This window comes from Dipodomys ordii, unplaced genomic scaffold (genome assembly GCF_000151885.1).
Source record: "Dipodomys ordii isolate 6190 unplaced genomic scaffold, Dord_2.0 Scaffold67, whole genome shotgun sequence".
NCBI lineage: Eukaryota > Metazoa > Chordata > Mammalia > Rodentia > Heteromyidae > Dipodomys > Dipodomys ordii.
In genome coordinates, this window is record NW_012267283.1 from 3,560,637 (window position 1) to 3,578,308 (window position 17,672).

Here is a 17,672-nt window from a genome sequence, read left to right on the forward strand (position 1 = left end):
TTTTAAACAATTATCCAAAGAAATATTTTATTTTATTATTTTTTGGGGGGAGGGGTCCGGTCGTGGGGCCTGAACTCTGGGCCTGGGCGCTGTCCCTCAGCTCTTCAGCTCAAGGCTAGCGCTCTACCACTTGAGCCACAGTGCCACTTCCGGCTTTTTTCTTTTTGCTTATATGGTGCTGAGGAATCAAACCCAGGGCCTCAGGCATGCAAGGCGAGCGCTCTACCACTGAGCCAACTTCCCAGCCCCTCCAAAGAAATATTTTAAAAGAAAACAAATACCTCTTAGTTATTAAGATAGAAGATCATGACAAAAAAACCATGTTCTAGATTAGGAAGAGAAAGACAATACTGCAAAACCAAGCAATCTGAGGTGTATATTTAACATATTGGGAAACATTATTATTTTAAAATTTGAATTATCAACTCAATATTATCAGGAGTCTATAGCATAGCAATATCAACATCTAGTAACAACATATTTTAAAATTCTATCTTCTCATCCATTTTTTGATCAAATAATATACTTATTAGGTTACTAATGCCTTGTAGGTTACTGATGCCTCATGGATCAGGAAAAATTTTACTTTGAAGGAACTTACAGTCTTTGGGGAAACTGACAACTATCTAAAAATTATTTTACAATGGTATGAGAAAAGAAATAGGAGAAGACAGTGAATTGTTTTGAAGTTCAAAGGAAAGAAAGACTATGTCAAGTGTGACATAATTCTCCATAAAGTAATATTTTCCTGTATCACTTAAAAGCTGTTTGGCAAGAATTCCTTTACTTCTAGCATTCAGGCAGGAATAGATTTTTAGAAAGGATGGCTAGGTTTAATAGGGAGTATCCTCATTCTTACACACAATGAAAAGAAGCAGAGTAGCTCCAATTACAGGCAAATACTGCTTTTTTACATGCAAAAGCATCAAGGATTTAATCTTAAATCCTTAAACATCTATGGCTAATTTTAAATTTGACATAAAAATCTGGAGGAAATTTTAAAGGCACACAAAATAATTAAGAGTCAGAGCAATTAAAAAAATTAATCCAACAGGTGGACCTGATGCAACAACGAGAAGTATAAGTTGTCATGTCCAAAACGAGCTTTACAACGTCGGTCAGGGGGGGGAAGGGGGGGGAGGAGAAGGGTTGGGATTGGGTGGGGAGGGGGGAGGCTGGGAAGGGATGTGAAGGGTAAACAAAGGAGGAGGCTGCAATGCTTGGTAAGAAATGTACGCATTATCCTGCCCATGTAATTGTAACCCCTCTGTACAGTATGTTCACAAATAAAAAATAAATAAAAAAATTAATCCAACTGTTATTATATACTATTTGGGGGTTTCTTTTCCTCTTGAGGGACCTTGCACTGCTTTTGAGTGTGTGAACACCAGAGGACCAGAGTTCCAGTATTCTCTTTTGTGAAGTGTTTGTGGTTTGGCTTTCAGTTCTCACAGTGTGCCTGTGTTGTTTTTGAGCTCTCCACAGAAGGGCTTGCTCAGGCTAGCACGTGCATCTCTACTTAGTTAGCTAGTCCCATTTCTGCCTGTGAGTGTGCATACATGCATGAGTATACATGTGTACAGGTATGTACAAACAGTAACACATGGATGCACATCAGATGTGGGTGAGGGCAAAAATAAAATTGTTTTCCTATATACTATTTTATTTGATTAGTAAGAGGATGCTAGAAATTTTCATTATACGTTTTCTCTATACAGTACTGGGGGAATCTTAATACTTGGATTTAAAAAAGGTTACTACTAACAATTCAATTATTCACTATAAATATTTTCGTCAGAGAAACTCATGGCTTTTTTTTTTACTATATATAGAACAAACGTCTTTTAGAGACTGGACTTTTTTTTCTTGAAGTTATAACTTTTCTTCTTTTTGCTTTTCAAAAAGCTTATATTATCAAATATATATCTGACAAAAAATGCCAGCCCTATGACCATGTTAGTAAGACTGACTGTATTATTAAGCTTTTCCTTAGCCATAATACAACATCTGAGGCAGGCTATTTTAAAAAGAAAAGAAGGGCATTTAGCTCACAGTTCTGGAGGTGTGCAGTCCAGGGACCATTCTTGCTGACAGAGTCCTGGGGCAACACCTGGGACATCACATAGGAAGAGACAGAACCTGTGTCTTTAAGGAGTCTCTTCTCTCTCTCTCTTCCTATAAAACCATCAGGACCAATCATGAGGGGTTCACTCTTATGACCTTATTTAATCCTAATCCCCTCCCCAAGGGCTCATCCCTAAACATTACAGTTGGATTATTTCTACACTCTTAACTCCTTACCTAAGACTGGAGGTTAACTCCTTACATGAGTTGAGGAGGGGCATTAAAACACACACACACACACACACACACACACACACACACACACACAGAAACTGGAGTGTCATGTGACTATGACCAGGGGCCAATCCAAATAAGTCATGATGTGCTTTCCTTCCTGAATCTGCACACAGGGGCTCCACACCCTTCTCACCAAGATGTTGTAGAAAATGGAACACTGACCAAACTTAAATGAACTTGAAAATGATTTCCCATCCTTGCTTTAAATGTTAACTCTTAGTTGTTTGAATTTTTAAAGTATTCTAGTAGTTTCTACCACCACTGTAACCCCAGGCACCTTTGCCAAGGCTGGAGCAACAGGGCCTCCCAGATATTCTCTCGCTTGTTTTTCTCTTTTTGTTCACTCTCATTTTGATGTTTCCCTTGCAAGACTTCTAGAATTGCTTAAATAAAACCAGATTCAACAGTACCTGCCAATGTAACCAGTATAGATCGTCTTAAAGTCCATTGTACTAAACTATTCACTTTTAACAAATGACTGACTAGTGTGTTTGACTTGGAAACGTGCTATAGATAGGCTGTAAAAGGCAGAATCTATGCCTTCTAGACTTTACATTTAAAGACAAAAAGGTGTGTGTGTGTGTGTGAGTGTGTGTGTGTGTGTGTGTGTGTGTGTGTGTGTGTGTTATGGAACTGCTTACTCTGCCTTGAAGATAATAGTCTGGGTTATCACAACTCGTTCACAAAAGGTTTTGGCTAAACAGTTGGATGAGATTCAAATTCTGTGTGTATCATTCTCCCGAAACAACACAGCCAGCTGGCAGTGTTTGTGATCAATGCCAACTGCTCCCAAGCTTTGGAGCAAAGCACAAGCATGTGTCTGTTGTGTAGGATATAGGAAAGTCACTGAAATCCCACTTAATCCATTTGCTCATAAAACAGATTCAGTGTTTGTTTAGTGCTTGGCCATACATTTTCTCCAATTTCAAAACACATTGGAAATCCCACCCACATTGGGACATAGTTTTCCCTCTCTTAAAATTCTTGAGTAACTCTTTGCTGAAGAGGAGCGCCAAATAGATCATGTGATGAGGGTTAGAATGCCTGTGGACACCTGACAACTTATTTAGGGTGTTTGTTGTCAGTCAAGTGGGTCTTCTAGTATCTTCCACATGAGCCGTGGCAAGTTGAATTACAACGCTGAGTCTCTTGAGTGGAGATCATGATGTCTGCCTGCCAGGTGCTTTATGATGACTAAAGGAATGATGTATATTAAAAGTCTTGGCACATGTTACAAACTTCACAAAATCGGCCATTGTTATCATTCTTCTTCTTATCAATGGCAATATTATGAAGGGATTCAAGGGAAGTGTGTGTTTGCTATTCATCCTCTAACCCACTTATTCCTTCACTTTTTCATTCCAGGAGCCTGTGTGTACAGCTTTCTGCATGAGGCTCTGGAGGTTGTGGGCAGGATTCTAACATGTGCATTTTACCTTCAATGATCTTCAGTTCTAATTGGGAAGTACATATGTACATACTTAGAATACAAAGTGGCAAACAGAGATGGACTTCAACATGTTGAGCTGATGAAGAAGATCTTCCTGGGAATGAAGGTGGACGAGGGCATGGAGAAAGGGTGGAAACGATTCATCTCTGTTCTCCCTCCTAATGTGTATACTAGTCCATCAGGGTCATTAAGCCCAAATCAAAATGGCTCCCTTTCACCTCTCTCAATTCTTTGTCTTCCCTGCTTCTAAGAAATTAGCATCACTACTTCTACTGGGCCCTCAGTGAGAGATGGCAGTCATAAGGACACAGATGAGCAACTCTATTTATTCCCTGAAGACTTACAGCACAGTAAGTTTATTTTGAATAGCATCCATCACTCAACCTTCTTTGTGAGGCATGAAAAAAATTAGGAACCTAAATCTCACTTGCTTATGGGTTCTTTAGCTGGATTTTACATTAGGAACACCACTTGCATATTGACATTTGAGGTTTTTCTGTAATTATTGAATACTGATTCAAATTTATGGTGGTCATGTTGGCTCACCTTAAATAGTTTATATATAATTTATTTTAAAAATAGTCTGGAGTTTTTTAGGACATAGCTTGAATGACTGGAGATTTATCTTCATAGAATTAAAAAGGCTTGTGCTTGCTTCTCTAGTATAGACAATGAGCACAATGTAACTCAAGTTAGTCTATTTTTGCTTGACAACTCCCTGCCAAATGCAAGGCCCAGCTGTAGGGATGACTTCTAAGTGTCATAATGTGAAAATGGCAAACAGTTTTACCACTTGCTAGTTATTATAGGAGGAATAGAGTTAAGATGCCATTTCCTTCATATGATGAATATGCATATGTTTACACATTCTTAACACATGCCACATAAACACACTTTCATTCCCAATGTCATGATCAGTCCACAGAGGCCAAGCTTGTTATTTCTGCTAATATATTTTGCATTGGCTTAGAAAAGCTAGCCTTGCAAGTAGCTAAGAAAAAAAGGTAAGCAATAGAAATAGCGAAAAAGTCAAACTTGCATTTTCATAAACACTGAATGGATCATTCCCAAATAGCTTCACTGCAGAAGGCTTATCTTTTACCTTCTCATGTTCAGCATACCTTCTGAATTTCCTAGTTCCATGCTCTTCAAAAACAATATCCTTATGTCCTAATCGACACATATAATTATGTACCTTCTTGTTGAATGATTAGCTATGTTGGGTACTTATGGCCAAACTGGGATTCCAGCTATGCCTAGAAAAAGTCTTCTCTTGTATAACATTCAGAGACAGCCATCTGAGAATTAAACAATGAATCAAATCAAGAGAGTAGTGTCAGTGAAGAGTTCAGCTTAGAATAGAAGGTACCAGAGAGACCTAGGTTCAAGTTCTACCTCCTGCCTATAAGCTGTTCTAAGTTATCTGACTCATGGTTTGCCTAGTAGCAAAAATAATTCCTGCCTGACAAACACACTGTGAAATATAAAGAAAATAATCTTTGCAAATTGTGTGGCACTTTAATGATTACAATAACTGGCAGATACATTTCATAAAGATAGGTTAAGGAAAATGATAGAAAATAATGGGGAAAAATCCCTTGGGTTGAAATTTCATAGGATAGATGGAATGTTAAAAGACACTTGAACACTCAAAGGGTGAATAGTAACCCTGACCAAATTAAATTGTAGTTGGTGACATTTTAATATAGATGTGACCCACTGTTATAAAGTACAGCTTGTAACTTTGGATGATATAAGTATCAGCTAGGTTGGCCATGTCTCTCATGCTCTTTCCTCTCACCTGTGGTTCTGTTATTCCCCTTTGACATATTTTATGTAAATGTAGGTATTTTCAACAGGTTATTAGGCTCCATTGAGTTCTTAGCATGTCCTAGGCTATTTTATGATTTCACTTCCTTATATGTACCCATGCTAACAGAGCATAGTAAAACACAACTAAGCAAGGGGCCCCATCTGCCTCTCCTCTCTGCATTATCATTCTCAAGAGCTGTATTAACTAGGGATTGAGGCTAGGAGAATGTTTATCAATAGACAGTTTTTTAGTTGATAATTTTTTTCAGTGGAAAATTTTGTTTGGGTAAAGCAAAGGAGTCTGGGTGAAAGACTGTAGAAGGGGGTTAACTTTTACTCAAGCAAAATCTATGGTTATCCATACCTTGACCAACATATTCTCTCTAACAATGGAAAGGTAATGTTTTCCTTCATGGGCTGAGTTTCTGTGGGATCTTTCCAGTATTTTGTTGGTAACTTTATTTGCAGGGGAGGGTGGAACCTGACAATGGCAGTTGTTTGAAACCCTGAGGAGCACTTTCCTCACACAAGTGTAGGAACTAGATCTAATGGCCTCCTCCACTTGCTATTTCTATATGCTTAACTCTGAAGATTCCTTTTAAATGTATTGCTTTATAGTGTATTGATTGGTCTGATTTCTTGATATTTGCAAATAGTTATTTTGGTATCTTATTAACATCTTGTAAAGCTTCACATAGGAGAAACTCAAAATCAATACAATATTTCATTTATGAGCTAAAATTTGTATTTAACAGACAAGTACACAAGATAGTACATCTTTACCTTTCCTCTGACTCATTGTTTAACATTTTAAATATAATTGATTATCCTAATCATTATATAAAATGTCAGAAAATAATAACCTTAGTTCTCTTTTTATTTTTTAAATCACTATGATATTGATATTCACTCAGACTCATGCATTGAAATATAAGGCTAGATGGTACTAAGGATTTGGTCAACATTAGAAACCATTATAATGGTCCCAAAATGTCACAAACATCTCCAAATGTCACAAACGTTTCACTCGACAGAAATGCCCATAGTAGGTCTGATCGTATTGAGGGCTGATAGGATAGCTGGGAGTTCTCTGAATCAACTTCTGTATAAAATATCAGTTTTATTAAAAGATAAGCAACAAAACTGTTCATTTGAGGCTCATATGTGTAGTATTAAAACTCCAATAATAATCACAATACTTATTGCAAACTTACACCAACAAAACTTTTTTTCTTATAAAGGTTTTTATCACAAATATTTAGAATTTCTAGTTTATTGTGATATAAAAAAGAGCAGACCATCTCTTTAGTCTGTTTTAAAATTCTCAGTAGCAGGGAATCTTTGGATTTGTCTACACAGCTTATACCACCATGCTCATGGTACTAGAGTAGCTTGTGGGAGCCACCATAAGAGCAAGGACTGGCTTGGTTAGATTCCCAGCAAATGCTAGATTTTCTTCTCTGTTTTCAGTTTAGTCATACCTACCTCAAACTTTACCCTGAAATTTAATTGTCTATGTAGATATATTTGTACAGATGTTTCATACATATGTTTCAAACAAATGCTTGATCCTAGATACTAAGCATGAACTTGGGATACCAGAATTAAAGTAGATACACCTTCTGTTAGTGAAAAACCTTTTCCAACAACAAATTATTGTAAGTTTTGGCCATCATCACTACTTTTTAAAAGTTTATTTCTAAAATAAAGGTAGTGGCTAACACCTGTAATCCTAGCTACTAAAAAGGCTGAGCTCCGAGGATCACAGTTCAAAGCCAGCCTGGGCAAGAAAGTCTGTGAGACTCTTACCTCCAATTAACCACCAGAAAACTGGAAGTGACGCTGTAGCTCAAAGTGGTAGAGCACTAGCCTTGAGCAAATAGAACTCAGGGATAGACCCCAGGCCCTGAGTTCAAGCCTTACAACCAACAAAAATAAAAGTATTGTAAGTCACAGGAATTACCACACACATGACTTAACTTATGGAAGGTAATTTGTTATTTGATGACCAGACTGTCAAGAGATGTGTAGTTCCAGGTTGGCTTCTAGCTAAACAAGACACTAAAGATGCTGATTTCTTTAATCCATTGGCTCTACCATCTTGTTTGCATATAATATCTTGCCTTGTGGTTACAAAATGGCGGGTACAGCTTTAGATGGCAGTTCAAAGCCAGCTGGGGCCACAATGTCTGTGAGACTCATATCTCCAATTAACCCCCACTAAACCCGAAGTGGCATTGTGGCTCAAAGTGATAGAGCCACTAGCCTTGAGCTGCTAGCTTTGATCCACTCAGGGATAGTGCTCAGGCCCAGAGTTCAAGCCCTACAACTGACAAAAACTAAAACTAAAACAACAAAACAAAACAAAACAACAGCAAAAAGCATCCTGTTTTTCCAGGATAACCTAAAAAATAAGAAGGGTAAAGCTGTAGCAGCATTAGGGCAATCATCCTTGGCTCTTAATATTAATGGAAGCATAGGGATTCCTTTTATTGAGCTTCCCAGTGACTTTTTTTTTGTCAGTTGTGGGGCTTGAACTCTGGGCCTGGGTGCTGTCCCTCAGCTCTTCAGCTCAAGGTGAGCGCTCTACCACTTGTGCCACAGTGCTACTTCCAGTTTGGGGAGTAGTTAATTGGAGATAAGAGTTTCATGGACCTTCCTGTGGGGGTGGTTTTGAACTGTGATTCTCAGATCTCAGCCTCTTTAGTAGCTAGGATTATAGGCATAGGCCACCAGCACCCAGCTCAGTGACTTCTTTTTATTTATTTCTTTTCAGTCATAGGGCCTAGGCACTATTCCTGAGCTGTATTTGCTCAAGGGTAGTGCTCTACTACTTAGAATCACAGGACCACTTCCAGTTTTCTGGTGGTTAAATTGGAGATAAGACTTTCATGGACTTTCCTACCTGAGCTAGCTTTGAACTGTGATCTTCAGAGCTCAGCCTCCTCAGTAACTAGGATTATAGGTGTGAGCCACCAGCACCTGGCTTCCCAGTGACTTCTCATGTCTGTGTTGGCCAGAATTGGGTTATATATTCAATTTTCACTGAATCATTAACAAAAGCAAAGGGAGTTGTCATGACTGGCTGACACCAGGAGTGATTACGTAGGTCTATGCTGCACATGGTCACATGAACAAAACCTGAGTTCATTGTTGGCCAAGAAGTGGGGGATGGTTAATTGAGTCGGGAAGTTCACAGTATGTGGATTTCTGGCTCAGGAGGACTGTGCACCAACAAAGTGTGCGAAGGCACCATCTATTAGTTCCCTGCCTCAGTTACTGCTTTCTAAATAATAATTGTTCTTGACTCCATTGAGCTCATAGAAATACTTGAATCAGACACTTGTGAAATGATTGCCACATTCAAGCAGATTAATATATCTAAGCCTCACCTTACATAGTCTCTGGCTGTGATGAGAATACTTCAGATCTTCTCTCTCAGCGAATACATGACATGAGATGCATTGCTACTGTTGCACAGTAGGTCTCTAGAAGAGGTCCATCTTCTAACTGAAAGTTGTACCCTTTACCTGATGACTGTAACCTAACTACATTACTTTTAGTAGTCACTCTTCTCTCTCCTATGAGTTCAACCGTTTTGATTCCACTTACAAGTGAAGTCATATAGCATTGTCTTTCTCTATCAGGCTTATTCCATTTTATATAATGTCCTGCAGTTTCATTCATGTTTTTATCAATGACAGATTACCTTCTTTTTAAGGGGGAATAATACTCTGTTGGGGTTGTGTGTCTTACATTTTCTTTATTCACTTATCTGTCAACAGATACTTAGATTATTTCCATGTCTCAAACACTCTACATAATCTTGCAAAGATGTTGGGAGCATAGATACTGCTTCAACATGCTGATTTCATTTTCTTTAGAGCCATACCTAGAGATGTGATTTCTGATCTGTATTGTAGTTTAATTTTAATTTTTGAAGGAATCTCTGTACTTTTTTTCTGATCTCTTTCCTTCCATATTTTGACCTTTACTTGTCCTATTTTTTTTAAATTTAATTTTATTGTCAAGGTGAAGTACAGAGGTGTTACAGTTACCTACTTAAGATAGTGGGTACATTTCTTGTCGAACTTTTTATCCCCTCCTCATTTTTCTCCCACTTTCTCCCCCAATCACCCCCCCTGAAGTTGTACAGTTCATTTCCAACATATTGTCTTGTGAGTAAAGTTAGGATTACATGAGCTTCTAGGATCTTTTTCAGATACTACAAATGAAGCAGTTCACTAGGACCCTGCATTTATCAGTGCTAGAGTTTCTGCTTCTATCTTTGCCAGGCAAGATTCTCTCATCACCCTATTGCATGCCTTTATCACCAGACATCCAAGCCATTTGCTCCAGCCATTTAATGACTAAGAACCTCCCTGCTTGTGGCTTTGTCAGCTAGTGAAGCAACAATATGACTTGCCTCTAAATTATTTCATTCTAGCAACTGTCAAAATAACATAAACATGTGAGAGAGTTTTGCAGCTATGTGAAGAATCAGAGCGCTGGATAAATTCAGACAGAGTAAGCTACTATAACCGCTCAGACATTTCACACTGCCTGAGGCCCTCCACTTATACTGTGTGCCATCCAACCACATAAAATTCTTTGGAGAATGGCGAGCAAAGAGTTCTATAGATCTGTTGCCTGTTTCCTTGAGAGAGAAAGTTTGCTTCTAATTATTGTCTTAGATTATTAAAGGATATATCAAGATCCACTCTCTTAGATAGCAAAGGACTCTGAAGAATGAGTTTCTTTTAGGAAAAATAAGTGATTCTTAGTACCATATTTTTCTCTGAATTCTTCTTACATTTCCTCCATAGAATGTGAAGAAGACTGGGGAAATGCAAGAACCACAGATTCCTAGTGTCAATGCTTCCTCTTATCATTTATTATCTTGATGATCTCAGGCAAGGTGTTCAGCCCCATCCAGATATCAATCTTGCCATCTTTGAGGTATAGCCATTAAAAATTATAGATTAAATGTTCCCAAATGAAGGTCTGGCATCTAAAAGGCAAGGAAAATGTTACTGGGAGAATAGCATTAGATAAAATAGAATAGACTAAGCTTATTCTAAGCTAGGAGATCGTAGTGAATCCCCAACCCCTTTTTTGGATTTAAATCCAAGGTTGGGCTGCACCCATCTCAGAGAATCTGTAACTTACCATATCTGTTTTTACATAAATCAGTTTGATTCATACATATATTTATATGTTTATATTTTTAGATATAGGAATCAAACTCAGAGCCTCAACCTTGTTAGAGAAGTACTCTACCACTTGAGCTACAGTCCCAGCCTTTTTGTTTTGATTTTGTTTGTAAATAAGGTCTTACTAACTGCCTAGTCTGGCATCAAATGTTCAAAGATCAAGGATGACGTTAAGCCAGCTTTTAGATAACTTTAGGGCTGTCTGAAGCATGATTGTCTTATTTTTGGCTTTTGATGATTTTTCTCTGAGTACTACAAATTAGATCCCAAAGTCAACCTGTGATATCACCATATAGTAACACCATAGTAGCAATTTTCATTGTCATCTTGCTAGCCTTTATATTATCAACAAAATATGGTGAAATATGTGTGCCTACCAAGTTCAACATTTTACTTATATGTTAAAGGGTAACATGTTAATTTGGGTATCCTAAAGATACTTATGCTACAAAATCTGTAAAACATCTGGGGAAAATACTAAGGAAAAAGGGAATAGGTGAATTTGTGTTTCAAAATTGCAAGTGTTATTGATGTATAAGAAAACCAACTAGTTGATTTTAAAGGGCATTTTAAGATGGGATGGGATGAAATAGGAAAAATAGAAGATAGAATAGAATAAGTTGTCAAAGTGTATTTCAGGTATTGAGAAAAGGTCTTCTTTCATTCTTTCCCCTTTGTGGGAATTAGGTTGCAATATGAAATGTATATCTTTTTAATGGGTCTCTAAATATAACTGTTTAAACAACTAATGCTGGGTGGAATTATGAAGTAGGATATAGGGAAAAGAAATCCTTGTACACTGTTGGTGGAGATGTAAATTCATGTAGCAATTAGTATGTGGAAATTAGCATGGAGGTTCCTAAAAAGAAAGAGAACTAACATATAATCTTGTTATACAACTCTTGGGCAAAGTCTGTGTGTAATAGAGATATTTGCACATTCATGTTTATCGCATCATTATTTATGATAGTCAAATTATGAAGTTATGGAATCAACCTTGGCGCCCAGCAGTAGATGAATGGATAAAGAAAATGCATGTAATATTTATATAAATATATGTTTATTATATAAGTGTGTACATATACACATATACCTGTATGTGTAAAATATATTGCATATAAGATGTAGATATATATTATGAGAAATATGCAGGTAAGTCAGTAATTAGAAATTTTTTGAAACTATGTACAATAACTAAATGGAAAAAAGTGAAATTGAGTTAAAATTGCAAGTTTGAAGAATACAGTATAGTTTTATCTATAGAATCAGTAATAGGGAAATCTAATAGGGTAATATAATAAATGACTTCAGGATGCAAATGTAAGTGATAAAACTAAGAACAGATGCAATAGAACAATGATCCTAGTAGCATTAACACAATGGTTTATAGGATACTCTAGTGCTTATCTCTGAAGCAGGGTGAATATAGTTGTAAAGGAAAAAAAGAGGGAATTTGTATAGTTCCAGAAATATTCTATCTCTGAATTCCAGTAGTTTGTACATGAGATTCTATTTTATTGGATTTATATTCTATATTTTGATACAAGGGATTCATTATGAAACATTCTTGCTTTTCATCAGAAGATGAGCATTTTGTGAACATGATTTAGAAGTTTTACAGAGAGTGTCTGATTTGATTTACTTTGTTCTATATTTAGATCATGTGTTCCAAGTCTGCACAGGGAATATACAAGAAGTGCATAAATTAACATACATTTGAAAGGATTTTCACCATAGCTATCATTGTTTCATCAATATTCTTCAGTCTGGAAAACATCTTTACCTGAACTGTATAGTCCATCTTTTGCAGAAGTGAGCTGGAAGGTGCATCTCCCAGATTCTATCAATTACATTTTCTATTCTCACACTTGAAGGGCTAATCTTAGATTTCTCTCACCTTTATATTGCAGGCAATAGAAACTGCCAAACTTAAAAGTCAGTTTTGAAGTTGAAGAGTTTACAAGAGACAATGAAATTGGGAGTTAGGATTCTTTTCTGTTTAAAACTTATTTCAACCTAGGAACAGGGATCAGCAACTGATTTTTGTTGTCAGTCTGAAGAAGCACAAGAAACCTGACAAAGGTACAGGACATTTCAACAATATAATGAGATAAAACCCTGAAAATTGCTTTACTCTTATACTGTTTTGAAGTTCTGGAATAAAACCACCTTGATAGAAAATAGAGGAAGATTATTTTTGAAGTTTCTTTTAAGATATCACTAGGAAGCCAAGTTATATTACCAAAATATAAACTGAACCAGGAGAAGTCCTTCTAATATTTTCACTTAAAAAATAGTATTTGTTTATTATGTCATTCCCAGAAAGTAAAGTGAAATAATATGAACTTTGGAAGAAAACAGTGCTATGCCCAACAATGACAGGCAGACTTGGAATCAGAAGATCCCTTGGAGGCAATCTTTTTATCCTCCTTAGGGTTTGTCCCTGGAGAAAAAAAAATGAGGTAAAAAATGCAAAACACTGAACAAAAACAAATCCATATAGTAGCTACTCATTAAAGATCTATTCCTCTCCCATCCCCAAAGGGTTGTAAGAATTCAGGGGAAAAAATGTCTGAATTATATCTTTACTCTTTTCTCTCCTCCTCTCATCAGCTTTTATAGGGTAGAGTTTAATATGAATTACCTGCCAAACTATAAAGGATGTTTTAAAGCAAAAAAAAAAATTATGAACCGAAAGTTAGAACTCAAGGAATTACATTTACCGAAGTATAGTGAGTAGAAACAAAATTCGAACAGATTAAGAGAAATAGTTGATGTGTACAAAAATCTAATATGTGAAGAATTTTAAATATAGAAAAATTTACAAAAAAAACAGGATGGAATTAAAGAAGGTATAGAAGCGATATTTTGAGAAATCATGGTATAGGATATACCAAAATAGAGACTTGAGGCTGCTGATTCAGAAAGCATAACGAACCCAGAATAAGATAAAGGAAAGTAAAAATCCATCTGGACCTACAAACGTTACAGTGGGCCTGAGCTAGCCCAAACAACCAGAATCACAGAGCAACTATTAGTTTTCCTGTGCATGTCTTATACTTAAAATTGTGAGATTTTGAGGATAATTCAAATTTATATCACGATGGAGTAAATTTTTATAGTGGAGAAGGCTCTTGGCTACTTAATTTTATTATCCATATAAGTACATGGTTTTCATTTCAGTTAACATGGTCCAAATATCTATATGCTATATCACAAAAATGCTATAATATGTTCTCATTTTTAAAATTTTTCAGTCATCATCATACTCTTTGTATTTTCAGAATTTCCCCTGCAAAGGACAAATAGCTGATATTAAATTTCTTTTTATTACATTAGTCAATCTCTGACACTTTATAGGGAACTTAGTGACTTGTATTTGTTATAATAACTTAGTTTTATTTCTGGCATCTTATTTTATGCTTTGTATCATTCCCACTTTTCTTATTTCCTTAAACAGAAACCATATTATTATATTTAATATTATTTATTAACAATATATTTTAAAAAATACCTTTCCAAACAAAACTAACACATAAGAAAATAATTTTAAAAGTTAACCGTTTAGTGTAGTCTCCCCCAAAAGTTTCAATAACTGTAGATAAGAAAGTTTATGCACAGAAATTATAAACCTATAGCAATATAAAGAATTGCTACATAAACACAGAGGTACAGACATAAATAACAATGGCTCAGTATATTGAAAGTGTCAAAATTATAAAAATTAATTGATACATGCAATGGAATTTATACTAAAATTTTAAACTAAATATGAGGGTTTTCTTCTCTGGAACTTCTCATGCAGATTCTATAATTTATGTAGAAGCAAGGGACCAACATGAGAAGTTATTTTCAAAGGATAATTAGAAGGATTATCTTTGCTAAATATAATGTCTTTTAACAAATATATACACTACTTTTAAAATGTAATATAGGATTAAGACTGGACAAACAGTCCAAAAGAACCAAATTGCTTTTATTTACCTGTTTTGTTTTTCTATGTGTACCTCATGCTCAGCTATTGTAAGTTTTTTTTATATACATAGAACTTTTTATCAATAAATGTGGGAAGGGCGAGGATGGGTTATTTAACAAATACAGTTGCAACAATTGGCCATTTACATAAAATAATGTTTGATCAAACACAAAATCATATTCAATTTGATTTAAAATCTAAATGCAAAACTATAAACCTCCAAAATGAATATAAATTTTAGTATCGAGAATATAAACACTCCTCGGTATCTGAATTAATAATTAGAAAAAAATAAACAGAGTACCTGTGGCTCATATCTGTAATCCTGTCACTTGGGACATAGAGATCTGTAGGATCACAGTCTAAGGCCAGCTGAGTCACAACAACAACATATCAACAACAGTTATAAACAATCACTTCACAGGAAAAGAAACAGCATAATTGATAAACATCAAATTTACCTCACAGCATCCCTACTCTAGTTGTAGGATGAGGATCAATTGGCTCACTGAAGAACTGGAGTTTTAGTCTCCAAGATTATGCTGTTTAAAACTGCAATTTAAAATCCCCCAGTACTTTTCAGCATTCTGGCAAAGTGTTGACGAGAGTGCAGATGTTGGACGGAAGTTAAGCTTTGTGTAGGAAGTAGACGGCCACAGAGCACTGACTGGCTTAAAAAAATTAATCCAAATATTCTTTAAAAAGAGTTACATTTAGCATCAAAATGCCTCCCAAAGGCACACATATTTGCAGCACTTGCACAAAATTGCTGATGAATGTGAAGGAAGGGTTCATTTCAAAGACAATTTCACACACACACACACACACACACACACACACACACATTAATCATTCTTTCCAACATCTCTTAGAAACTAATGAACAGAAAGCTGCTCACACTATTATTCCCTTTGAAGCCAACTCTGCATTTCCTCCTCTGCTGTTTGAAACAAAGTACAGCTCTTATTTCTCTAACTCCAAAGATCGCAAAGGATCTGGCCCCGGGGATAGTAGATGTTCCTCTTGGTAGCTGGCAAGCAGGTTCCAGTGTCTTAGGAGGAAATCGATGACCACTTTGGGACTTCCACACAGCTGCTGGCCAACCACAGTGTGCACCACAAGGCTGACCTCCTGCTGCCTGCCTGGTACATCACAATCCATTCCCCACTATCATAGAAGGGAAGGGACTATGTGGCATCCTCTGGCTTCTGGAACATCAGATCGAATGGAGGAGCCTGTTTTTTATTATGTTTGGGAATTTAAAAAAATACTGTTTAACTATTCCATGACTTTAATGGAACACAGATTCAGTTTGTCTTAGAAATGACTGTTGGGCATTATAATTACAATTTGCTTGCAGTGACGGCACACTGTGCAGTTGACTTCCAAACCGCAGAGGCAAAGGGGAAGGGGGACGAGTGCTGAGACACATGTGTGTACACACGTACACACACACACACACACCACACGTCTGTATCACCCATTGGTCCATTTGCAATTCATGATACTGTGAAACAGAGGAATTTTTCTTTTCAAATGGCAACATCCGTTCTCTGACAAACTCATAAATCATTTTATTTTTGTTAGAACATAAAGAACAGTTTAGAAGCGGGTTTCTGTTCATTTGGCAACTGTATCTCATGCTGAAAGCAAGCTGCCGTCAAGCCTGACAAGAAGGCCACATTCACTGAACCAACGTGCTTTGCTGCACCCATCCAGAGGGGCGCCATCTTGGATAATGCCTCAATCCAGAGTCTTCTGCCAGATCCAGACACTCAGCATTCATCTCATCTCTTGGGTCCTTGCCAGTGTAGCCCTTTAACCACTTTGGAGAACTTTAACGTTTCACCTGAGGCTTACACTGATAGTGGTGTCTGGAATGAATCCAAATGGGGCAGGAGAAATGAAGCAGATTTCAGCTAATGAGGTTCTGCCGAACACCATGTGTTAACTCTGGGGCTTTGGCCATTTTCTCTGAGCAACTAGAGTGCTCGGCTGCGCGAATGCTGCATCAGGGATGGAGCTGTTGGCTATAAATTATTCAGCATCCCATGTTTTATCACCAGGGGCCTTTGTACTCTCTCTTCCCTGCTCCTGAAAAGTGCATCCCCCAAAGGCTCTGCATGTCTGATTCTTCTTTCTTCAGGTCTCAGCTCATTTGATTTTGATAATTAGTCATTGAATTCAATGTTATTATCAGCTTGCAAAGGATAAAGAAACTAGGGCTCAGAAAGAGTCTAAATAGCTTGTCAATTGGCTAGTCACTGATGTGGTGGAGACAGGCTATGAAACCTCTGGGTCTGGGAGAGATTATTCTAAAAGATCCCATTATGCCCTTTAGTTTTCTGCTCTAAGAAGGATCTGTCAAGTGCAGAGAGTTGGTTCTTCCTAACTAGTGTCAAAAATGGTGGGGCTCATGTGATATGTTAGGAACCTAGGGAGCTCTAAAAGATTTCTGAAGGAAGTAAACATTGAGTTGAGTCTTTGGGGCAATTCTTGAAGGGGAAAAGATGTTTTATGTAGGCGAACAGAACACTGGGCAAAAGGTCATGCATTTGTGTAACAGCAAGGATTATAGAAATGGTCACTGCTTAGAATTACTGGAAAATTAGTATGATTAGCAGAACAATCTGAGCTGAGGATGGATAATCTGGTAGTAGAACATATAAAAACATAGTATGTCAAATCATGCTTCTTCCAATCCAAGGGCTGTCAGGGCAATCAGATTCAACAGGGTGATGTGATCATACTTGCCTTTTCTAGAAACCCACTATGGCCACCACATGGAGAAGGAGTGGGAGCTGGCCAAGGCTAAAGAAAGGAAGTCATTAGAGGAATATATTTGTATGATCCTTGAGAA